This window comes from Ambystoma mexicanum, chromosome 11, assembly GCF_040938575.1.
Source record: "Ambystoma mexicanum isolate Mex_15411 chromosome 11, UKY_AmexF1_1, whole genome shotgun sequence".
Taxonomy (NCBI): domain Eukaryota; kingdom Metazoa; phylum Chordata; class Amphibia; order Caudata; family Ambystomatidae; genus Ambystoma; species Ambystoma mexicanum.
The window spans coordinates 863,143,268-863,167,119 of NC_090934.1; the positions used below are offsets into that span (position 1 = coordinate 863,143,268).

At 48.7% G+C, this 23,852-nt stretch overlaps 1 protein-coding gene across 6 annotated transcripts in view; it reads right to left on the reverse strand.

Moving 5' to 3' along the window:
- Window positions 1–23,852, reverse strand: part of RAB3IL1 (RAB3A interacting protein like 1) — a 517,042-nt gene that overhangs the window by 129,248 nt on the left and 363,942 nt on the right. The window lies entirely within an intron of this gene.

Genomic DNA, 23,852 nt, shown 5'->3' on the forward strand with positions numbered 1-23,852 from the left:
GGTGAGGGTGCGTTAAGAGACCTGACCTTAGTGGAAGGCAGGATGTCCACCAAGTCGGACCAAACTCTGTGAAAGGTTAACATAGTAGAGCAGTCAAGTGTCACCCTCAGAATGGCATGGGCCGGTGCCTAAGTTCACTTCGTCCCACACACACACAAATAATATTCTGTAAATGTACAAATAAAGCAACAAATGTAGAAGCATGCAACAAAAAACAGTGCTAGTTTAAACATTGATAATACCTCACTCAATAAAACAAATTAGAGAGGTACTAGGCCTACATGGCTCCTACAAAGATGGGAGGAAGGGCTAAACAACAGAGGGAAAAAGAAGGGCAACAGACAGAAGATAAAATCAGAAATACAGTATTGGGCCTCGCTAGGCCCCAGCTCACCCATCAAAATTTACAAGCAACGTGGTTAACATCATCACTTCGAAAGGAAAGAGTGAACGGAAGATGCTTCACATGAGGGACAAGGCAAAAAGGTCTAGTTCAATTGTGTAAAAGTTACTTTTCAGGAATGTGTAACATGTCCAAAGGTTTCTCCCATATAAATCAACAGCAAGGTTACGGAGAAAAGTTAGATAAGTACTTCTCAGGTGCAGGAAGAAGGGTAAACAGCCAACTGGGCAGTTAGAGGGACCCCTAAAGAGTCCCAGTGCAAGGTTCGAGAACCAACCTGCCAGGAAGAGCTGGCAGCAGAGGGAGCCCATGGTCCACTCTATACAATGGAGAACAACGGCAGAAAGGTGACATGAAAGACCACCTGCTCCTGGACCCATGGGCCCCGAGAATGGAACCAACAACAGTATCAGGGACTAAGAACAGGGAACAAATACCATGCTGGTGGATCTATGTGATTATTTAAACCCCTTTGGACCACATATATATGCGGGGGAGACCCCCGCAGCTCCCCTATATTAATATTGTGTTCTATACCCCCCACCACATATATATGTGGTGTAAGGAGGGGTCACACCAATCACATTCCAACACACACACAAAGGTTTAGACAGCCAGCTAAACCGACTGGTCACACAGGCACTCACACACAGGAAATACACTCAGAAGACTGGGGGACTTACAACTTGTCAACACTTGTTTAAACCACAACCGCGGTTTCAGGGCTGTGCTCAGGTAGCACCAAAGATAGTAAAACTGTCATTTTAAGTCTGCTTCATGGTCAACTGAAACAAAGAAAGACCACAAAACACAATGGGCCAGTGTAGGACTTAAAAATACTTGAGTTGGCTTCCATGTAGGGGCACTGGGCTACTAATGCGAAAAAAGGGCTGCAAGAATAGTGTGTCCAAAACTAAATGAGAGCTAAAACCAGCCTACTACACAGCATCCTTTCAGCATGGTAAAATCACCCTCTGACCAAAATGACAGCCGTAAAAGCATGCCTGCCCTGGTAGCCATATGGGTTACTAAGGCAGCAAATTAGTAAAAAGAGTTGCAGTGACAGGAGGACTTCAGTAGAACCCCTCTCTAGTTACATAAAGTAAGTAACACAACGTAGAAGTCAGCAAAAGGTTTAGGGGGCCCAAACGTTTGTTTACAGAACCACCAAAATTGAATACTGTCCTAAGACTTTGCTTTCACACTCTTCTCAAGAACACTCAGAAGACAAAGCACTGTTGGGGGTCTGTGGATTCCAGCCTTCTCAATGACCAAAGGGATGCATTAGCAGCGCTCCCTCCCTTCGAACCAGTGGGACGAGATGGTCTACAAACCTCCAAGAATCCTCGGCTTCAAAAGAGACTTTGCTGCTGGCCCTGCATGGCTTAACACCTAGAGTTAGGAGCACTGGACAATAAAAGTCTGGTAACGGGCAGGACCTGAGGCCTACTGTTTCAAAAGAAGATTTACAAACAAATAAAACAAATAACTTGCATCCATGCTGAGGAACCACAGGCACGCCTGACCTGCAAAGCTAGGCCATTGCCTGCACCATCTGGCTACTGTATGTTCCAGTTGAACTCCCCCAGGGACCTTAACTTGGCAGGGTCAAATCACAAGAACTCAGTGCTTTATCCAACAGGTGAGCTGCACCCCTCCCACTTCCGTCTATGCGACCTTGACACATCCCCATAACGGTGGTTATATAAGAGGTTATATAAGAGGTGGTACGGCCACAGGGATGTAGACTGACCAATGATCCCGGAGAACATAGAGCTGTAAGGGGCCCATCCCCACTGGTGACCTGCTGCTGCAGGTGAGAGGTTTCGCCTGGCTCCCACAAGTGATCGCCTCACAGAAGCCTGGAGCTATATTGGTGGTGGGGCAGGCCTACTGCTGGGCCATGCTTGCTCTCTCGCTTGCAGTTGGCATCTAGGCATCTATACTCCATATAGACATCTGAGGAGTCTTGTGCGATGCTGAGCTCGTCTGCAGGAGGCCCGATGACCACCCCATGTTCTTTTTGGCACTAGATACCAAACATGACTGATCTCCTCCACTGGTTCTAGCTGGGGTAGGTGCTCGCTACATTTGGGTTTAACCTGGTCATCCTGCAATGCATCCTGGAAAATTATGCCCACTTGACCGATGGAATTGGGTCCAATAGTTGCTTCACATATAGGTCTATGCTCGACTCCCTGAGGGGTAGAAGGCAGGAGTGCCTCTCATCACCGTTACCTTTTGCACTAGTTTGAGGAAAGGTTATTTTTAAAGCTTTCCCATCACTTTTCAAAGGGACCATATTGGCCGACTGCCTTGTGACCTTGGCCTGATTTTTTGGGAGTGAGGTCCTTTTTAACCTTACTCCCTTACTTAACTCATTTCACTTGGAGGCACTGTTTGGTCCTTAAAGCTACCAGTGCAGAGGGACCATGTCCCCTCCTTAAGACAATAGTGTAGCGGTACTGTACACCTTAAGGAGTGCAGTGCAACGGCACCAAGTTCTCACTTTATTTTGACATTTTTCCCATGTGTAGTGAATCCCAGACATGATGTGGCAGTGGCACTTTTATTTGACACTTTTTGGGTGCACTTCTGTGCAGCTTTTATTTTTGGCTGCATGGTAGTCTTTTGTTCACTACAGTACTCAAGCGGCGTGTTGTTGAAGCCCTGTCACTCTCCTTCTGGGTGTCTTCCTCCCTGGCAGGGGAAGGAATGCACACACATAAGCATCTTTGAGGTGGGCTCTGGCCAGAGCTTGTGAAGTAGCCATTGTGTCATGGAACTGGTTTGGGCTGGGTACAGGGCTGTAGACAACCCCAATACACACCACAAACCTTGTGCGAGGTCATGATTGTACCCAAGCTTGCTATCCAGATTGCACAGGTTCCCAGAGTTTGACTATTGCCAGCTAAGGATCTGAAGCACGAGAGGCTGTAGAAGGATGCCAGAAGGCTGCTGCCGGGACAACCATTGCCCAAACCATCTACCACAATGCGAAGCTCTGCACCTTCATTGAGATGATAGAACTTTGAGGGTGTTTCCTCGCTTGAAGTGGTGGGCCTACCCAGTTTTGAGTCCTGTAATGCTAATGTGACCCTCCCACAGATCTGAAGAGTTGTGGGCCTGAAGCGGACATCCACCGTGACTTCTCCTGCTACCTGGAACACATGTGCTGCCTGGTGCTGTGAAAGTAGTGCACCCCCATCATGAACCCTTGACATTGCTGTTGCTGCTCCCTGACTTTAAAAGAAACCTTTCCGGAGACTGAGTCATGTGGTCCTATTTCTTGATTCCTGCAAACTCTGTGCATGGTCCCTTATCTGGTCGGCGAGTCTGTGCATCTTGTGGGTCCTCCGTGTCATGGGAACTGATTCAGAGGTTCTTCATCATCTTCATCCTGAGTCCAGCCTGGTGATCATCAGTACCGTGAGGTCGCTGACGGAAAGCAGAACTGTCAAACCGAACTGTTGAATAAAGGACACTGCACCGGTGACGGTTGAACTTCCAACGCCACAACCCATGATCAGAGCAGTTGTGCCACAAGGCCTAAACTTACCCAGGCTTGTTGTCAATTATGATCATGGTTTGAGGAGCTGGTTTGAATACCTGTTTTGAAGGTCGCCCGGTTGCCATTCCCTTTCATTGGGTGTAGATGCTCGCTTACCTTTTGCACCACTGAAATACTACCGAAGATGTCACACATTAAAGCACAAAAATCCTCATTGAGCCCATTGCTTCTTATAAGAGTTCTGTGAATAACCTTTAAAACTTTCACAAAGTAGCCAAAGCCGGATTACTGACCCTGAACCCTGTATAACGCATGTCATTAGGTTAGGGTTGGACTCATTGGGTGTAGTCACTGGGTACTGTTGCCTTACAAGGAACAAGTTACTTACCTGTAACTGTTGTTCTCCAGCATGGGTCTGGCATGGATTCACATGCTCATGAATATTCCCCGTCGTCAGGCTGGGAATCCTCGGTAAAGAAAAAATCAGTTTCAGTTTCGTTTCTGAACAGTCTTTCTCCTAATAACCAATCACTGGTCTCTGGGTTATACTGCCCCCAACCTAAGCCCCTCCTCGGGCAGCCATCTTCAGATTTGGTAGCACGTAAAGTGGCAGTAGGACCAAGAGAAGAGCCGCAGAGGGGTAGGAGGGAGGGTTCGCATGTGAATCCATGTCAGACCCATGCTGGAGAACAACAGTTACAGGTAAGTAACTTGTTCCTTCTCCAGCATGGGGTCTGGCATGGATTCACATGCACATGAATACAAGAATACATAGCAGTACACACGCACAAACATGGGAGGTGGCAAGGCTCAACATTAAGCATTTACATCAACTCAACATTAAGCATCTCTTACCCCCTCACCAGGCCCACCTTCAGGCGAACAGGTTGCGCAGCACTGCCTGGCCGACTCTGAACTCCTCCTTGGAATCCCGGTCGACGCAGTAGAATCTCGTGAAGGTGTGCGTCGACCTCCACGTAGCAGCCCGGCAGATGTTCAGCAAGGGCACACCAGACAGGAACGCTGTGGAAACCGCGATCGCTCTGGTTGAATGGGCTCTCGAACGGCCGGGCAACGGTCGGCTTGCCAACCGGTGACAGTGCATGATGCAGCCGGAGAGCCATCTGGAAATGGAAGCCTTCGAGAGGGCCTTCCCTTGGTTCACAGGTCCAAAGTTCACAAACAGCTGTGATGTCTTCTGAAAACTCTTTGTGCGGTCCACGTAGAACTTCAGCGCTCTAGCCACATCCAGCGAATGCAAAGTCCTCTCGGCCGGCAACAAAGGCGACGGGAAGAAAACAGGTAACACCAAGGGCTCGTTGAGATGGAAGTCCGACAGCACCTTGGGCATGAAGGAGGGGTGCGTCCTCAGCACCACCCTCGTCTCGTGGAATGTCAGGTAGGGTGGTTTGCAGGAGAGGGCCTGGATCTCTCCCACTCGTCGTGCGGAGGTGATGGCCACAAGAAACGCTGTTTTCCACGACAGGAACTTCAACGGTGCCGAATGCAGAGGCTCGAATGGCGGCCCCATGAGCCTGCTCAGCACCACATTGAGCTCCCACGCCGGGGCCGGAGCCTTCACCGGCGGGAATGATCGGAACAGTCCCTTCATAAACTCCTTCACCAGGCGATGAAACCACAGAGATGATCGCCCCGGAGTTCTGGTGTAGCGGGAAATCGCAGCTAGATGTACCTTGATGAAGGCATGAGCTAGCCCCGCCTTGGCCAGCGACAGTAGGTACGGCAGCACTTGAGGGGTCGTAATCCGCAGAGGGTTAATCCTCTGTGCACAGCACCAGACAGAGAACCTCTTCCATTTGTGTCCATAGCACTTGAGAGTTGAGGACGCCCTGGCCTTTGCAAGCACTTCCTTGCAGTCCCTATCGTACCTATCTTACCTTCCAAACTCTAGTGCTGCAGGAGCCAGGCCAGTAAGTTCAGCGACCCCGGGGGTCGTGATGGAGGATGGAACCTCCTTCTCTGGCGAGGAGATCCGCATCCATCGGCAGTTTGACTGGGGGGGGGAACTCTGACATGTCCAGAAGGTCCGGGAACCAGATCTGCCTCGCCCACGCCAGTGCGACGAGGATCATCCTGCACCGGGACCGTCTGAGTTGGTTGATGAGTCGCAGCAGCAACGGCAATGGTGGGAACGCATACAGGAACAGACCGTCCCAGGGGAATGAGAAGGTATCGCCCATGCTCCCCAGTTGGGGAATCCTGCTGGTGAACCTCCGGCACTTGGTGTTCGTCGCCGTCGCGAATAGGTCGATCTGGGGATTGCCCCATCATTGGAAAAGTAGATCCACTTGATCCTGACGCAGTTCCCACTCGTGGCACGAGCGCAGCTCCCTGCTGAGCGAGTCGGCGATGGTGTTCTTTATTCCTGCCAGATGGAAGGTTACCAGAAACATCCCTTGGGCGGCGGCCCAGTGCCACAGATCCTGAGCTTCCTTGGATAGGGCTGGGGATCTGGTGCCTTCCTGCTTCCGGATGTAAAACATTGTGGTGGTGTTGTCAGTGAAGATCCTTACCACCTTGCCCTTGAGGGACGGGAGGAACGACCCGAGGGCCCAGAACACGGCTCGGAGCTCCAGGATATTGATGTGTAGCGACTTCTCCTCCGGGAGCCAAAGGCCTCTTGCGTGGAGATCTCCGGTGTGCGCTCCCCATCCCACCAGGGAGGCGTCCGTCGTCACCGTCTCCTGATGTGCCGGGGTCTGGAAGTCCATACCCACTGCCAGATGCACGCGGGTGCCCCACCACCGGATCGCTTGGCGGAAGGTCTCGTTGAGCGAGATCCTGTCTTCGAAGCTGCCCGCCGCCTGCATCCAACGGGCATCGAGGAACTCTTGCAGTAGACGCATCCGCAATCTGCACAGGTGCACAAGGTAGATGCACAAGGACATCATGCCAAGCAGGGACTTGATGGACCTCACCCTGGCCACGTCCATGGTCGACAGCCGTTGCACCTTGCCCAGGATGGCCTTCGTCCTTTCCTCCGATGGAGAAGCCAATCGCGCCACTGTGTCGAGCCTGGCTCCCAGGAACAGGGCGACTTGAGACGGCACCAAGTGGGATTTCGCAAGTTGATCGAGAATCCCAGATCCGTGAGCAGTTGGACGGTCTTCGCTGTATGCACGACGGCGAGTTCTCTTGTCTTTGCTCGGATGAGCCAATCGTCCAGGTAGGGGTAGATGTGGATCCCCTACAGGTGCAGCCGTGCCGCCACTGGTGCTAGGCACTTGGTGAATACCCTGGGTGCTGACTTCAATCCGAAGGGAAGGGCCTTGAACTGATAGTGTCGCCCTTGGACTACAAATCTCAGGAACTTTCAATGTCCTTCTAGAATGGGGATGTGGAAGTAGGCATCCTCCAAGTCCAGCGTTAGGGGTGTCACGGTATTCGTTTTATGACGGTACGATAACCTTCTTGCCAAATGACGGTATATCATGGTTATCGCGGTATAGCAGGTGGAGTTAACTGATCTTAACAAATATTTTCTAAAAGGTCATAAATTGACAGATGTATCATCACAAACAAAACCAGGCACCCAGGGCCAGAATTGGGCTTTTCAACATACTTTCCACTGAAATGCCTTGCTTCCACCAAACACAAACACACGTGTGGAGAGGAGGGGGTGGGGTGGAGGCCTGCTGCAACTGGCAAAGCAAACTGAATAGCTTTTCTTAAGTGGTCATTTAGGCTTTTTGCTTCCCCACTGGCTACTGGTGAAGATGAACATGTTGCCATCTTGATAACCTGCATGCCACAGATCAAGGAGGCTGATGGTAGTATATGCTTGTGCACATACACACACACACACACACACACACACACTTTCTCTTTACGTTACAGCCTTTAGTTTACTTGTGGGCCAAAAGGTGTTCAGTAATCACTGACATGTTACCCTTTGGTATGGCAGCAGGGAATACCCACAGAGATGAGTGAATTTCGCAGTGTGACTTATTATATGTAAATTCAATGATAGAACCAGGGAAATCCCCCATTGCCATATGTTTAGAGAATATTATCCATTATAAATATATAAACCCCAAAGCCGCCACCCCAAAGTAAACCCTATTTCTTCTTGGCACTGTATCTATTCTTCCTATTGCTAACATATTGATTTTGTGTAAGGCACGTGTGGTTTATGGAATGGCATTAAAAACTGCTCCAACTGAAACTACTTGGCAGACGGCACATCCAACAGTGCAAAACCAAGATTTCGCAGCAATTGCTTACTGCAGCCTTTCCAAATCAGATTGAAAAGCACACTTAACGGTATGAACGGTATAAACAATGTGACGGTTATTATTGTTCAATTAAGTGGTTCACGGTATCTTTAACGGTATACCGTTATACCGTTACATCCCTAGCGACAATAGGAAGTTGCCTTCCTCCAGCTGTCCCAGCACGTGCTGGAGGGTGACCATCTGGAACTTCCGGGACTTGATGTTCTAAGGTCCAGGATGGGTCGCCAGCCGCCGTTCTTCTTTCTTACGAGGAAGTATTGTGAGTACACTCCGGAGCCCAGGAGCCTCTTTGGGACGAGCTCGATGGCTCCTTTCTTCAGCATCGCCCCTTACTTCCAGCAGCAGTTGAGGGACGTGGTTTTCCTTCCTGGCCACGGGCAGAATGCAGGGGCACTTCTTTAGAAACTCGAGTGTGTGTCCGCGGGCCAGGGCATCCAGCACCCATCAGTCGGTGGCGATGGACTCCCACACGCTGACGAACTTCACCAGCCGGCCTCCCACCGGGGTGCTCAGGTGGGGGCCCGACGCTACGGCCTGTTCAATCCTGCTTGGCCGCGACCTTGCCCTCCTTGACGACGACGAAATCCTCCAGACTTTCCGCGTCCTCTGTAGGTCTCCTGCAACGAGGAGCGGGCCGCTTGGCGGTACGTCGAGGAGCCGCTGCCGAATCCTTTACAGGCACCTTGCTTGCCTCCGGAGTTCCGAAAGGGCAGCCGTCGTCGTTGCAGAACACCCAAGGCCCGAGCCGTCTCCATGTCGGCCTTGATGGCCTGCAGTGACTCGTCCACTGTCTTGCCAAACAGATTGTTCCTGTCGAAAGGCATGTCCAGAACTCTGGTCTGCATGTCTTGGCGGAAATCGGTTGCATTGAGCCAACCACGCCGGCGAAGGCAAACGCTGTTGCCCATCTGGCAAAAACCGGAGTCAGCAATGTCCGTGGCCACCGTTATGGCCTGGTCCGATGCCACCTCACCTTCCTGTACGATCTCCAGGGCCTCAGCCCTCTTGTCGTCCGGGAGGAAGTCCAGCAGGGGAGCGATCTTAAACCACAGCTCCCTGTCGTAGAGTGCCACAATCGCGAGGGCATCCAGTTTCTTCCCCCCGCCGTCCGGCGGGGAGGTCGAAGTTGAAGCCGTCGCCCCCTTCTTCTTGGCCGCCGCGGAGATGAACGAATCCGGGGTCGGCTGCGCCCTAAGGCACATGGGGGCGGAATCCGGGACCCAGTACTTCTTCTCGTACCGGTCTCTCTTGGCAGGAGTCGTGGACGGGTTCTTCAGGAGCGACAGCCCCTTGTCCCAGATGTCATCAAGTAAAGGAATCGAGAGGAACGTCTTCCTCTTGGCCTCACGCCGTTGATAGAGGAAGCCTTCCTTCTTCTGTTCATCGGGGCAGAGCTGGAAGAGCTCGGATGCCCTGGCGATCATGGCTTGGAAGGAGCCAATTTCGTAGGGTGGGGATGCCCGAGGAGGTGGTGATGCCCATCCCGTCGTCACCACCGTCGTCATCCGTCCCCGTCGTGGCCGTCTCTGTTCCTGTGTCATCCCTCGGATCAGGAGAAGGAGAAGGAGAAGAAGGCTGCGAAGGCCTAGAAGGCTGGAAGGGCAGGGGGGATGAGTTCTCCTCTGCTTGTTTGGAGGGGTTCCTGACGGTCCAGGCTCCGCTGGATCGTCCGTTGGGGGTAAGGTCAACCTTGTCCTTATCTCCGTACACAAGGCCTGGATCGCCATCAAGATTGCTCCCGAGTTGTCTTGTGGCCCAGGTATCGGCTGCGACGGTTGGGGAGTGGAATCCTCTGCCTCCACGGGCTCCTCGTCGGCACCACTGTTGCTTTCTTCGTCTGCCTCGTCGGGATCCCTCCCGTGGGACCGGACCTCCTCGAACTTCTTGTTCCAGATATTCGCGACTCCAGCCAGCTCCGCCTCAGAGGCTGTATCTGTTTCCGTGATGGCCACCGGGCCCCCCCTCTTTTTCCACCCAGGGTTTCACTGGGGTCTTATTGATGGGCTGAAAAGAGGCTTCCCTCCGCGGTGGCAGGGAAACTCTAGGCCCCGAGATCGCCTCCACTGGGGTAGCCTCCACAGGCTTCGCCAGGGCCGCCGCAACTCCCTCGATAGAGGTCTTAGCCGGATGAATCAAGGCCTTCACGACCTTGGGCGTGCCTGAGGCCTTCACCTTGGGGGGGTGGGTCACCACCTCGCTCCCCCTCGGCTGTCTCTGTCGGGATCGACCGGGGCTTCTCCCAAAGCTTACTCGGGTTCTCCGATTTCCTCTTCCCCGAGCCAGAGCGTTGGTTCATGGTTGATGGCGTCGTTGAAAGTGCGCCCTGCCTGGCAACCGAGGAGCCCGACCGATGGCCGCTCCCGGTGCCCGTGGACTTGCAGTGCTTTGCCTTTTGTTGGGCCCCTGTCGCCGGAGCGCCCTCAAAGGTCTTAGAAGACCGCTCGGACTTCTTCTTCTCACCTAATGCTGGGCTCTTCCCTTCCAGCCAGTTGGTGAGGCAGATACGCTGATCCTTCATAGTCCACTCCGACATGTGCTTGCAAAATGCACAGTCCTTCTCCACGTGCGTTCTGTCTTCGTGAAGGCAGTAGAGGCATCTGGAATGAGCCCCTGCTCATCCTCCTTGAAGACATTCTGCAATCCGCATCCAGGGCAGCTCCTGAACAGCTTGGATCCGGGCGTCGTGTTTCCTTTGTCCTGGGCCATGTCCACGCAGGGTAGGCCTCAAAGATCTTCCGGAATCCTCCAAGAAGTGAAACTTAACGAGACCTTCGCCCTTGAGGGGCGTAGAAAATTCCGATATGGGTCCCCGTTGATCAGAAGTAGAAACGGTGGAGCTGGAGGCTCGATTGACCGAAAAAATGAGATTCAACTCTTTGAAAAATCGCAAACCGCAGTAAAAGCTCGAGAGCTATAGCACGAGGACTACCAACACTTGAACGTGCAGTAAAAATCTGAAGATGGCTGCCAGAGGAGGGGCTTAGGTAGAGGGCAGTCATTGGCTGGGGGCAGTATGACCCAGAGACCAGTGATTGGTTATTAGGAGAAAGACAGTTCAGAAACGAAACTGAAACTGATTTTTTCTTTACAGAGGATTCCCAGCCTGACGACGGGGAATATTCATGAGCATGTGAATCCATGCCAGACCCCATGCTGGAGAATATGTGAGCTTTTGTTACTTGGATATTGGGTAGAGATACTGTGTCAATGTAATTAAATAAGGCGGGTCCTTGTACATTCTGGGGTTTGTTCTTCCAAAAGAATTAAAGTATCAGCCCCTGCAATACTGGGGCCCAACTGTGGCCGTGTTCAATGGCAAATGCTCAAAAACCGTTGCATTAGGGGTAGTGCTCAAACAGCCCAGTCTGTGGCTGTTCAGAAATATAGGTATAATATAGGGTGACGTCCCAAAGGATTTGGGGTAAGGTACAGGCAATTAGGGAAAGGTGCTTGGGATATTGCGTAATTGCAAAGATGGCTGCTCTAACCTGCAATGATCAAAAGTCTTTCTCTCTCTGAAATTAATGTCCCGCTTCCCAGTGGCAAAATAATTGATTTAATTATTACAACAGCAAATATTCCATGCTCTTCGCAGAGATCTTTATTCTATATGTGTAAGGTCTATCTCCCTCTGAGTACGAAATAAAAGGGTGAACAGCAACCTGTTGGAGACCAGAGTATGGCATACATACACCTTACCACGCACATGCGCGAATGAAACCCCACAAAGATGAATGACCCTCTCCCACATGACTGGTCAGCCCTGGAGACTGACCATAATTCGTGTGCCCCAGTTGAAATAACCAGTCAGAGCCTTGTTTCGCATGCAAGTGTAAAATAGTTTTCTTTATGTAACGGGAAATTGTAAAAAAAAAAAACAGGTTCCCGGTATGCCAGAGTAATATTACACCACAGGGGCCCCTCTTTGAGGCGCTATCGTTTAGTTTATGAGCTGAATAAACACTTAAGAGTCTGTTTTCCATTATCTCTGAAACTGAACCATTAACTAACATTACTGGATCACCTAGGCACAAACTAGGTCACATCTGGGAGATAAATAATCTAATAGTGTCACATGGGTCATCTGTGAACAAGTTGAATCACATGTGGTAAATAAATAATTATAACGCATCACATGGGTACCTGGGAACAAGTTGCATCACATGTGGTAAATAATTACATCACATCACATGGGTCACCTGGGAGCAAGTTGAATCGCATGTGCTAAATAAATAATTATATTGTTAACTTTGACAGTCTCCCTGCCTGCCGGTAGCGGCAGACTACCACCTAGTCTCCCCCAACTTCAGTCACACACTGTTATCCTAACCCGGGAGATATCTGATCAACTTCCCCTTCGTTTACAGAGGGGCGTGTGCTCCATACATAACTGAGCAATCCTATCCAGCCAACACCGCCTAACAAAATCGCGGGAGCGTGGCCAGAACCTAACGGGCACTCGGAAAGTCCTAACATAATAGACTGCAGGGTTTAGCATACACCTGCGACCGGACAAAACCTCAATGGCCTTCCTCCTCTACCCCTCCTTAGCCCCTCTCCACATGGCACCATCCCTGCACAGGGAAAAGAGCAAGTTTTATGGGGCAGGCTGCCTTGTACGTGGTCATGCATTATAGCGGAACCCCCTTAACCACTCAGTTCACACAGCAGCCTTTAAAGGTGCACCCACGTATGACAGGATGGGATTCACCTCAGTAACATACCACTAAAGACCCGCGTTGAACCAGGCCTCGGCATGTCTCTTAGGCCATTCACTGCCCTCACATCTGTCACGTCTGCTTGAGAGAGAGAGAGACACACATCAAAAACAACAACACGTGTGCCCATTAAACAGAACACGCTGCCTAACGTGCTCCTCCCCCGATAGTTTTTTTCCACTCCTACCTCAGCAGCACCCCGACTGGGGGAAATAGAGGCCTGAACCGGTCCCTCACCGGCGACCCGGCTTACGTGAGACAACACCAGCTAAACTACTTACTCCCTACTTATGTCCCCAGCACCGGCACTGCTTGAGCACTTGACCCTGCAAAGGGGAGAGCGAGCGGCTGGCCCGGAGATGGTATGGCCGATGTGGATGTCCCAGTTCTTTCTCTTCAGGGAAAGCGTTGCCGCTCTACCAGTCCCCTCGTCTCTCCCTTTCCTACTCTCCAAGTCATCTCCTGGTCCTCGGCTTCTCTCAGGGTTCTTATTCTCCCCGAGACCTTCCACTTAAGTTCGCCAGCAGGTGAGCTCCTGCCGTCGCTAAGGTGAAATTTCCTCACGGCACGGGTCGCTCCCCCTGCTGGCGGATCATACCATGTAGCCAGAAACAGCAGCCTCGAGCTAGGGGGCGCGAGACGAAATGACAGCAGAAAAAATTAAAGGGTACATGAAATCCACAATGCCTGTCAATAGGTACACCGTGCTCATTCATTCACATAAACCCACAAGGAACACAGATTTACATATACATGGAGCCGCTGGGAGCCCTCCTAGCTAAACAGCATCCACATCCATTAATATGCCAACGACACATAGCTATACCTCAAGATCAACTGCATCAAGGACATCCATAGGCTCAGAACCTGCCTCTCTTACTTCTCACCAAAAACACTGAACACCCAGACATGCAGACCTGGCTATTAACCATGAACTCTGATGGCTTCACACCCGAGCTCCCCACCTGCACCAAGTCCCTCAGGTTCCATATCGACAAACACCTCTCCCTCAAGACACACATAGCTAAGAAAACTCAGACAGCTTGGTATCAGCTCTCCCCCTGCGGAAAGTCAAGTCCTTACTCCCACTGGACAGTTTTAGACCCACCGTTCAAGCACTGGTCCTATCCCACCTGGATAGGGGCAATGCGCTCCACAAAGGCCTCCCGTCGTCCTCCCTTGTGCACCTGAGAAGTGTCCTATATGCGGCTGCACGCCTCATCAAGGGTCTATGTAGATACAATCACATCACCCCAGCCCTCATCAACCTTCACTGGCTCCCAATGCACACACAAATCATATTCTAGTCTTGCTGCATCATCTATAAGGCAGTCGCCCTCAAGTCACCCAGCTACCTTGCAGAGAGACTCAGCATCTCTGGTGGACATCCCACCACCAGAAGCCAGGACATGTGCAGACTTAAAATCCACTGCTGCAAAAGGATCATAAAACAAGCCTTCTCTGCCTACGCCCCAAGACTATAGAACCTCCTCTCTCTCAGCATTAGACTCGCTCCAATAATTCAGAAAAGAACTCGAGACCCACCTCTTCAAAGAATCTCTCCTCCTCAACAACTAGGTCATCACGTCACCCCTTGTGCCAGCCGACTTGCTAGACCTACTCCCCTGACACCAGGTACAGTTGTACCCCTCCTCTGTGCCCCTCTGTATCCTACCACCCACTGTATATCTGTTCTGTTACCTCCGTAAAGCGCTCCGTTATGTATCTGTATTTGTGTATACCTCTGAAAAGCGCTCCGTTGCTTCTCGAAGCTAGGCCCGCGCTCAATAAATACCATAATAGTAATAAAATATAATCCATCAAACAGTTATTTAAAAATACGTTCCAATACAGTATATATGTTCAATATCATAAGTAGGTCAATGTACAATTTCAGTCTCTCTCACCATTCACATCACATGCTTTCAGATACCCAATCTCTTCGTACAAGTAACAGGATGGTACTGTGGGGCGAAGAGAGCAGTAAGGAATAAAACACTATGCCCCTATTCTGGGAGCTATGATGCAATGTATCCATTGAACCACTATCATGCATCCGTTTTTTCTGCATCCCATCTTTTGACACAGGCTTTTTTCAGTGAATTAACCAAACTACATTGATCTTTTGTTTCTGTTTTCGCCATATGTTTGTCTCACAATATTTCTTTGTACTGTTTTGAAAAAATCTTGTATTTTACATGTACCATGTGGATGTACTTATTTTCTTTTTTGCCCATGGTTGAGACTATAACCATGTTGATCTTTTGTTATGCAATTTGCTAAAAATATTTGATTTTCACCGTTTTGGAAGTAGGAGTTGACTGTCTCTTCTTCTTGTTAATACTGTTTACTTATTTGTTAACCACTATGAGTATTATTTAAACATTTGCCGTTGAAAGACATAGCAAGTTCACTACATGGGTGGACATTTTTGAACAGCGGCTGATCTTACCTTAGGATTTCCGCAGCACGGAAACCTAACGTTATCTCTAAATAATTTAAAGTGAATTTTGAAAATAAGCATTAGTAAGGGTACATTCTTCTGTTTAGATGTTCCACTTTTGGCCAAGTACCCTTTCTAGCAAGGCCATCCCCTACGGACCCCTACTGGGTTTTCTGTTGCCAGCAATAACAAACACAGCAAATCTAAGAAAAAACGATATCAGCAATTCTGTTGCAAAAAAGCCAACAGAAATTTAACACTTAAAACAATGTCCTTAGATATATGAACACGAAACAGATCCATACGGAACTATACAGTAATTTCCTACATAAGCACTTTGCGGTCAACAAAATAGTTAACATGCAAATTTAAACTGAACCAGGTCTATTTTTGGACGATGACAAGCACAAACAAAGCCTTAGCTGTATTTCGAGCAAGTGCTGCTGGGGCCCTTGGATTTAACCATTCCGAATGCATCAGAACACAGCTGAGCTGAAGGGTTCAAGAGAAAATCACAGAAGCCAAGAGCCAATTCAATACTACCATAATGAACACAGCACCAAAATTGGTAGCAAAGACTTTAAACATTCACTCCTTCAAAAGAAATCCATTAGATTAAAAATATATATATATATTACATTTCAAGAAGGAATACTTGGCATGGGAGCCCGCATATTAAAAGCAAGAAAAAATAGACTACCAAAATTAGGTTGGCCAGAATCCCCACTCACAAATTTGCTTCTAATAAACCACAGAACCACACACACCAGGACCTAGAGCTAAATCTACATTTGTTTCACCCGATTCATTGATGCCCCGATGTCTTTACATTACGAAGTCTTAACATTTAAACATTGAAAATAACATACTGGATGGTATATGGACATTGTCTCTTTAGCAATGAACGTTCCATGCACGTGGCACAGAAGGGTCAAAGCAGTGGACACAATGTCCATATACTTAACAAGGGGGAACCTAAATTAATATAAAGGCTGAAACAAAGTGAACGCACTGCTTGAACCATTGCCACATATTAATGCATTACATGACAAAATGTGGAATACTGTTAATCTAAAAAGGTTCATCTGCACAAGTTAACGATACAACTGACATACTAACCAGACCATGCAAAACCAGAAGAGACCTGGTGAAGGGCATGTAGCTCGAAACACATGTTGGCAGACAATTGAACTAATTAATTTGTCAATGTTTTTCAAGAACTTAACCCAATACATTGATTTAGAAACTAGCATTTGCACTATTTCCATTTGGAGGCGCATGCTCGCTCCCCAAGTGTTTCTTTTCATCTGTGTTCACAAAATTCTAAATAGCCTGGCTCGGGAATCTCTAGGAAATCTTCTCTGAGCTTTGGAGCTTAAGATGCTGGGAGGCCTTAAGAAACTATGAGAGATCTAGATGCAGCACTACCAGTCTTACTACTGACAAAAAGGACAGAGATCTGAGATCTTCAACATAACCAGGGCGGGGGATCATTATTAAACCTGGAATTAAGGAAGTGGGAATAATGGTGGTTAGGGAGAGTTTTACACAACCCTCTAATGAGAGTTGTTCACCCATCTAAGCTAATTGCAGAACAACAAACCCAACCCAACTGCTCTAAGGTTGGTAGCAAGGCAAAGCAGTCAAGCTTAACTTCTGAAGGGAAGGTGGACTGGTAGGTCAGTTCAGTTAGTACACACAGCTAACCAAATAAAACACTGCACACTTGTAAATATACACTTTAATAGTCACAGATATATAAACTATCAGGTTAAATTAATTACACATCACATGTTGGAACCAGTGTAGGTATAAAGAAATATAAAAAAAGTGGTCAGTTATGACCCAATCCACACCTACTACTATCATACAAGACCACAATCGGGTGCTACTAAGGAGGGGTAGGGTATGGGGAGAGGGACATGAGCACCTAGACAGAGTCAAACATTACATTTACACAGTCATTAACAGTACCCAAGATTCCTCACAAACAAGAATTACAGTATTGCTGACCCTCTAGCTAAGAGTACCATGACTAATCCAAATGCACAGAATGCAGTAATATATAGCTCTAAATCAATGAAAACAGAGGTCTGTAGCTATTTGAAAAGGGCAACAAAAGACAAGAATACACTTAGTCTGATCATGAAAACACAGTACCCGGCAAGGAAAAAAGATACAGTAAAATCATCAATTAATAATTAAAGTAACCAAATATTTCAGATTGACAGGAGGGGAATGTAAGACTAAAAACGAGACCTAAAACTCCAAACTTGCTTTTGGAAGACTTCCAGGTAAGTTCTTAAAGTTCACTAGAAAGTACAGAACAAAGTCAGAACGAGGAAAGCCCAGAAAGGGTGTCCAGCAGCTGCAATTCTAAACCAAAGATCAGCCATGGACACAGTTTCCAGAGAGTATGGCTTGGTTTGGTCCAAAATATGCACCAACAGTCCAAAAACAATACAAATCCTTCAGCAGATTTACTTACCTGCTAATGTTCTGAAAATCTGACAGACTTGAGTGTATGAACAGGTTCACTCCTAGATATTTCTCTCTCTCTCAAACACACACACACACACACACACTTTAATCTAGCCCCCCCAACCACAGAAGGGACTCCAAACGAATGTTTGGTGGGAAATCAATCTGGTTAACCCCAAAAACAGCCACAAAACCAGGATAACCCCCACAGGATGTGTAATGGCCATGTCTGAGATCAGAGACTGGTCTCAACCAGCCTAAACCACTTTAACGGATTCAGGGCTGGGCTCAAAGTGAGCATATGTCTGCATAGCAGCCATTTTAGGCCCGCCACGTGACTGCCCCAAACAAAGGAATGCTCACAAAACAAAATGGCCGAGGGTAGGACTTAATAAAATACATTGGAAGCACAATAGCTAACATAAAGGCTTGCACACCTAGTAAAGCCCAAACGAAATCACTGATGCCACCAGCCTAACTCCCCAAAACCAATTTAGGGTGTTAGGAAAAAAATAGGGTGCTTAAACAGCACCCATTTTCTAGGAGTCATAAAGGCTACCATTGGTCCAAATAAAGAACGATTGCAGTGGCAGGGAAGCTTCAATAGGACATCCTTCTGACCACAAAATAAGGTCAAAGATCCACAAAACGAGATAGGTGAACAATCACAAAATAGGGGACCTTAAAAAGAGATAGGGGAACCACCAAAAAAAAACTCCAAACCTTCCCTAACAAGAAATATTATCAGATATTAATGGACCTTTTGAGCAACCAACATCATTATAAAATTCTGGACTCTGTCCCAAAAAGGAACTCCAATTTCTTATACAAGAAGTGACGGGAAGAGCAAAATCTGAAGTCTTAATCAGCCAACAAATATGGAGCTTTTGGAACAGTGTCAACCCTCTGAATCCCTCCTTTTACATCCTTCTAAAAATGTATAATAATGTAAATAACCCACCAGGGAGATCAATACTTCAAGGCTGTGGAGCCAGACATATTCCTATAATAATTAGCACAAGAGACTACTGCATATTTTTAAGACATTTGTGAGACCATCAGACTGCTAGAAAGTTAAGACTTAGATCCTACGCATGACCGACTGGTCACCCTGGATGTGACCGCACTCTACACAAACATCCCGGAGGATGGCAAGTTCCTTCAACCTTTATTATCCAACTGATGAACTTGGCTTTACCAAAGAAGGTCTTCCATTTTAAAGGCAGTGATTACTCACAAATCCACGGCACGGCGATGGAAGCTGCTTTTGCTCTCAGCATTGCCAACCATAGTATGTCTACAATAAAGACTCAGCAAGAAAAGCCAGAGGGCTAGTACCTCTTCTAGATATGTACATAGAATAGTAGGATAAGGGATTCACTAACGAAAGGAACATTGGTCTTTTGGCCATTCGCTTTACCAGCCATGACAAGCACCAGAAGGGTGAGCCAGCACAATCAAAGATCTCTGGATGGTCCTGAGAAAGCCCCCAAACTAGAAAGGGTACTTATTGCCTAGTACCGTCAGACCCAGCTGACAACTCCACCGATCCCTCCTACTGTTGTCGTAAATGCAAGATTTGAATTCATGGTTGGAGATCATCGAGCAGATTTGAAACCTGCTGTAGCCCGGATAATTCCCTGCAAGCTGCACTGAGGCAGCGTTATCCCGATTTCGACTGTAATGCTAAAGAAAATAGCATTTACCTCTCTGCCTCCATTAGGCTCCACGAGGCAGAGAGCACTCAAAGATGGCTGCCCGTGAATTTTCGCCCAGGAATCACAGCCTCTGCAGGCTGGCCTTGCCGTGATTGGCCATTGAATTCCTTTTAGCCAATCACTTTTCGCCGGCAGGCGAACGCCGGCCCACCCACAAAGGCTACCCAACAAGGCAGCCTCCTGTCCCAAGCCTGTCACGAGCCGTACAGAGCCCAGGGCCAAGCTCCATGCCGGATTTCAGCCCACCAGGGCCCTTTCCTCAGCCTCGCTCCACAGCTGCGACCGGGTAAGACCCCAGCACCATGAACTTTTGCTTTCTCTGACTACTAACACAGTGCCAGCCCCGCTCTAAGCACCACCCATAGCCTCTGTCTAGTATATGTACAATATCAAAACTGTGCTTGTAAACCATATGCATACTTCCCATGCGCCCTCAGCCTTACTCTGTCAGCTTGTGCCCTTGAACATGATATTAGCACGATCTTGGCCATATTGGATGTGTATGTACACCACAGCCCTTTTAGCCTCATTTGCCTGTGCCCCACTATAGGCACTATAGTTGCTGCTGGGACTGTCAAATTTAGTATGGTTGATTTTGCATTGCCCTAGCCAAAAATCGAGCCTGCCTATTGTTGATTTTGCATTGCCTTAGCTAAAATCGAAACTGCCTATTGTTGATCTTGCACTGCCTTAGCTAAAATCGAACCTGCCTATTGTTCATTTTGCATTGCCTTAGCTAAAATCGAACCTGCCTATTGTTCATTTTGCATTGCCTTAGCTAAAATCGAACCTGCCTATTGTTGATTTTGCATTGCCCTAGCCAAAAATCGAACCTGCCTACTGTTGATTTTGCATCGCCCTAGCGGCAAGTGCACTTGCCTATAGCTAAGAAGCTTACCCCCTTGGTGTTCATCTATCATGCTCTTTAGGGCGCTCCTCCTCTTACTGCTCCACTCTCTGCCATCTGAAACAACTATCCTCACTCAGCCACGCACGTACCCGACACGGTCGACCCACCCCCAACCACCTGACACTGTGTCTCGCCTCAGTCCTGGCCCACATACCCTGCGCATGGCAACCTCCGCTATGACACCCACCCACCTCCAACACCGCACCACTAACCTCAATCCCTACCTCAATGACCCAGCCCTCTGGTTGGAACACTTTGCTAGCAAACCTACGCAGAACCAACCGTGCCCTTCATCTCTTAGAAATAAAAGATTAGGCACCAGATTCCGCATACGCCCTACCCGCTGCAACCTTTCCAAACAAACACGACACACACGCCCGGGCCCACCCTCGGCCCTCAACAACAGCAAACCCCCCCCCCACAGAGGCGAAACTGCCTGTCATCAAAGGCGCCCTTATCAACGCTAGATCCCTCCCAGCTCACGCTCTAGACATAGCAGACCTTATAACATCGTCAGATCTTGATTTCATTGCCATTGCAGAAACTTGGCTACATGCTGCCTCTGGCCCTTCACTGTCCCTTGCTATACCACCTGGCCTCAGCATATTGAGATGTGACCGTACCTCTGCCTCCCACTCTAGAGGTGGGGGCCTTGCCATCATCCATAAAATCACTTTGGACCTAAGAGCAACAACCAATACCAAACTTGAATCAGCTGAACTATTGTCAGTCAAACTCACGTTAACTCCCAACCAAACAGCCACCCTCCACCTAATTTACCGGCCCCCAGGCCCTGCACCCTCCTTTGTCGGCGACATATCCACCCTCCTCCTTGACAACGCTAAAACCAATTCACAAATCATCATCCTGGGCGACCTCAACTTGGGACTAGGTGACCCTAAAGATCCTACTGCACTTGATCTGGAAAACTCCCTCTCCAACTCCGGCTTCACCTCGCACATCCAAGAGCCTACACACTCTAAAGGCAGGACTCTTGACTGGCTAGCCAGCTCTAATTGTAATATCAATGTCCTGGCCATTACCCCCTGCCTCTGGTCAGACCACCACATTATCACCTTTAATATTGAAGCTGCCCGCCGCATCCCTACCGCGATAGCGCCGGCTCTCCCGACCAGAAACAAAAAGGACATAACCAAAGAGAAGCTCCTCCCTCTACTACTCCCCTCACTTAAAGCTGCTACTGATTCCTGTAATGACCCGACTGCCTTAGCTGACATCTATAACTGCAGCATGCTGACAGCTATAGATTCTTTGGCCCCTATCAAACTGAGGAAGGCCAAACCACGTGCTCACTTGAACTCTTGGTTCACCCCACAGCTAAGAATACTCCGTAAAACCAAACGCTGCGCTGAAAACCGATGGAAAAGCCACCCTTCTGACGTGCATAAAGACGGCTTCCTCCTGGCCTCGCTCACTTCCAAAGCAGCCATTATAGAGGCAAAAAAAGAATCCCTCAATAATCGCATTCTGCATGCTGATTCCAACTCCAAGGAACTATTTAAGATTTTAAAAGAGCTTGAAACCCCCATCACTCCCCCCGACACCTGCACTAAAGACAGCAAATGGTGTGCCAATATTCAGGCAGCGTTACTGAATAAAATCACCATGCTCCAATCTAAAATAACAGCCAAACATGCTAGCCTGAAACTGGACAACCGCCTTCCCATCCCAGCAGAGGCCCTCCCTCCTGACGTCCCCAACTGCAAACGATTTGCTTTCTCACCGCTCACCATTGCAGAGGTAGAAAACATTATCCTGAGGATCAAACCGTCCAACTGCCAGGGCGACCCCTGCCCGTCCCCAATTATTAAGGAATCCGCCCACGACCTGGCCCCATTTATCACATCCTTCATCAACGCATCCTTCAAAACAGGAACTGTCCCCGACAACCTTAAGGATGGTTGGGTGATCCCCTTGCTCAAAAAACCTTCCCTCGACCCTAGCACACCCACCAACTACCGACCCATCACCACTGTCCCTTTCCTGCTAAAAATCCTAGACCGTGCAGCATACCTGCAAATCCAAGAGCACCTCGAAGCCAACAATCTTCTAGGCCTTAGACAATCTGGTTTCCGACCCAAACACGGAACAGAGACAGCTCTACTTGACTTAAAAACCCAAATCGAAGTGTTAAAGGACAACGGCAAACTTGCCTTATTACTCTTACTCGACCTCTCTGCGGCCTTCGACTTGGTCAGTCACCAAATCCTATGCAAGCATCTTCACTCGGCCGCCCATTTTTCACCGTCAGCCACGGCCTGGATCAAATCATTCTTGAGTAATAGATCTATGCGGGTCTTCTCTCAATCTGCAGCTGCTGATCCTTCCCCGATTCTCTGCGGCGTCCGCCAGGGCTCTTGTGTGTCGCCAACGCTCTACAACATCTTTACAAAACCACTTTTTGATGTACTTGACTATCTTGGTGTCTCCTATACCAACTACGCTGACGACACCCAGATACTCATTCCCATCACTGGTGACTACCTGACTGACACTAAGGCCTTGAACGAGGTCTACTTGGTTATCCAAGCCTGGATGGCACAACACAACACCAGTTATGCCTCAATGATGACAAGACTGAGCTCCTCATCTTGGGTACTACGCAACGCCTTAATAAACTTGAGCCATCCTACCAATCATTTGTCATCGATGGCAACACCATCCAAGTCTCGAAAGATACCAAAACCTTAGGTGTCTATCTTGACGCCACACTATCCCTATCCAGACAAACAAATGCAGTCAGATCCTCTTCAGCATACACCTGCAAACTCATTGCAGATTGCAGGCCATTCCTGACCACCCCCAACGCGTTCACTCTGGCTAGTACTCTTATCATGGCCAAAATTGACTATGCGAGCACCCTCTACCTTGGAACGAGCCAAGAGAATCTGAAACTGCAAATCACCCAGAATAACGCTATCAGAGCAGCCCTAAACATCCCACGTAACCACCACATCTCGGAATCTAGATCTAACTTACACTGGCTACCGGTCAAACAGAGAATTTCACTGAAAGCCTTAGGCCTCACCCACAAATGCCTAGCTAACCAAGCCCCACCATACCTCTGTAGCCGGCTATCCCGACACGCGCCCACCCGTCCGCAAAGAACGGCTCAGACCCACTGCCTAACCATCCTGAGGTTCAAACTACAAAAGGCGGGTGGATCTAGCTTCCCCGTCCTAGCCTCTAAGCTTTGGAATGCCCTCCCTCTCACCATCCGATCCGAAGAATGCTTTAGTGCCTTCAAAGTTAAAACCAAATCCTGGCTCTCCAACCAGCCATGATGTCTGACCAGCCCTGGGAAACTCCTGCTCGAATCTACCTCTTGTAAATATGTATATTGCTGTATGCCTTGTATATTATGTACTGTGTAATGCTTTGAATTTATTTA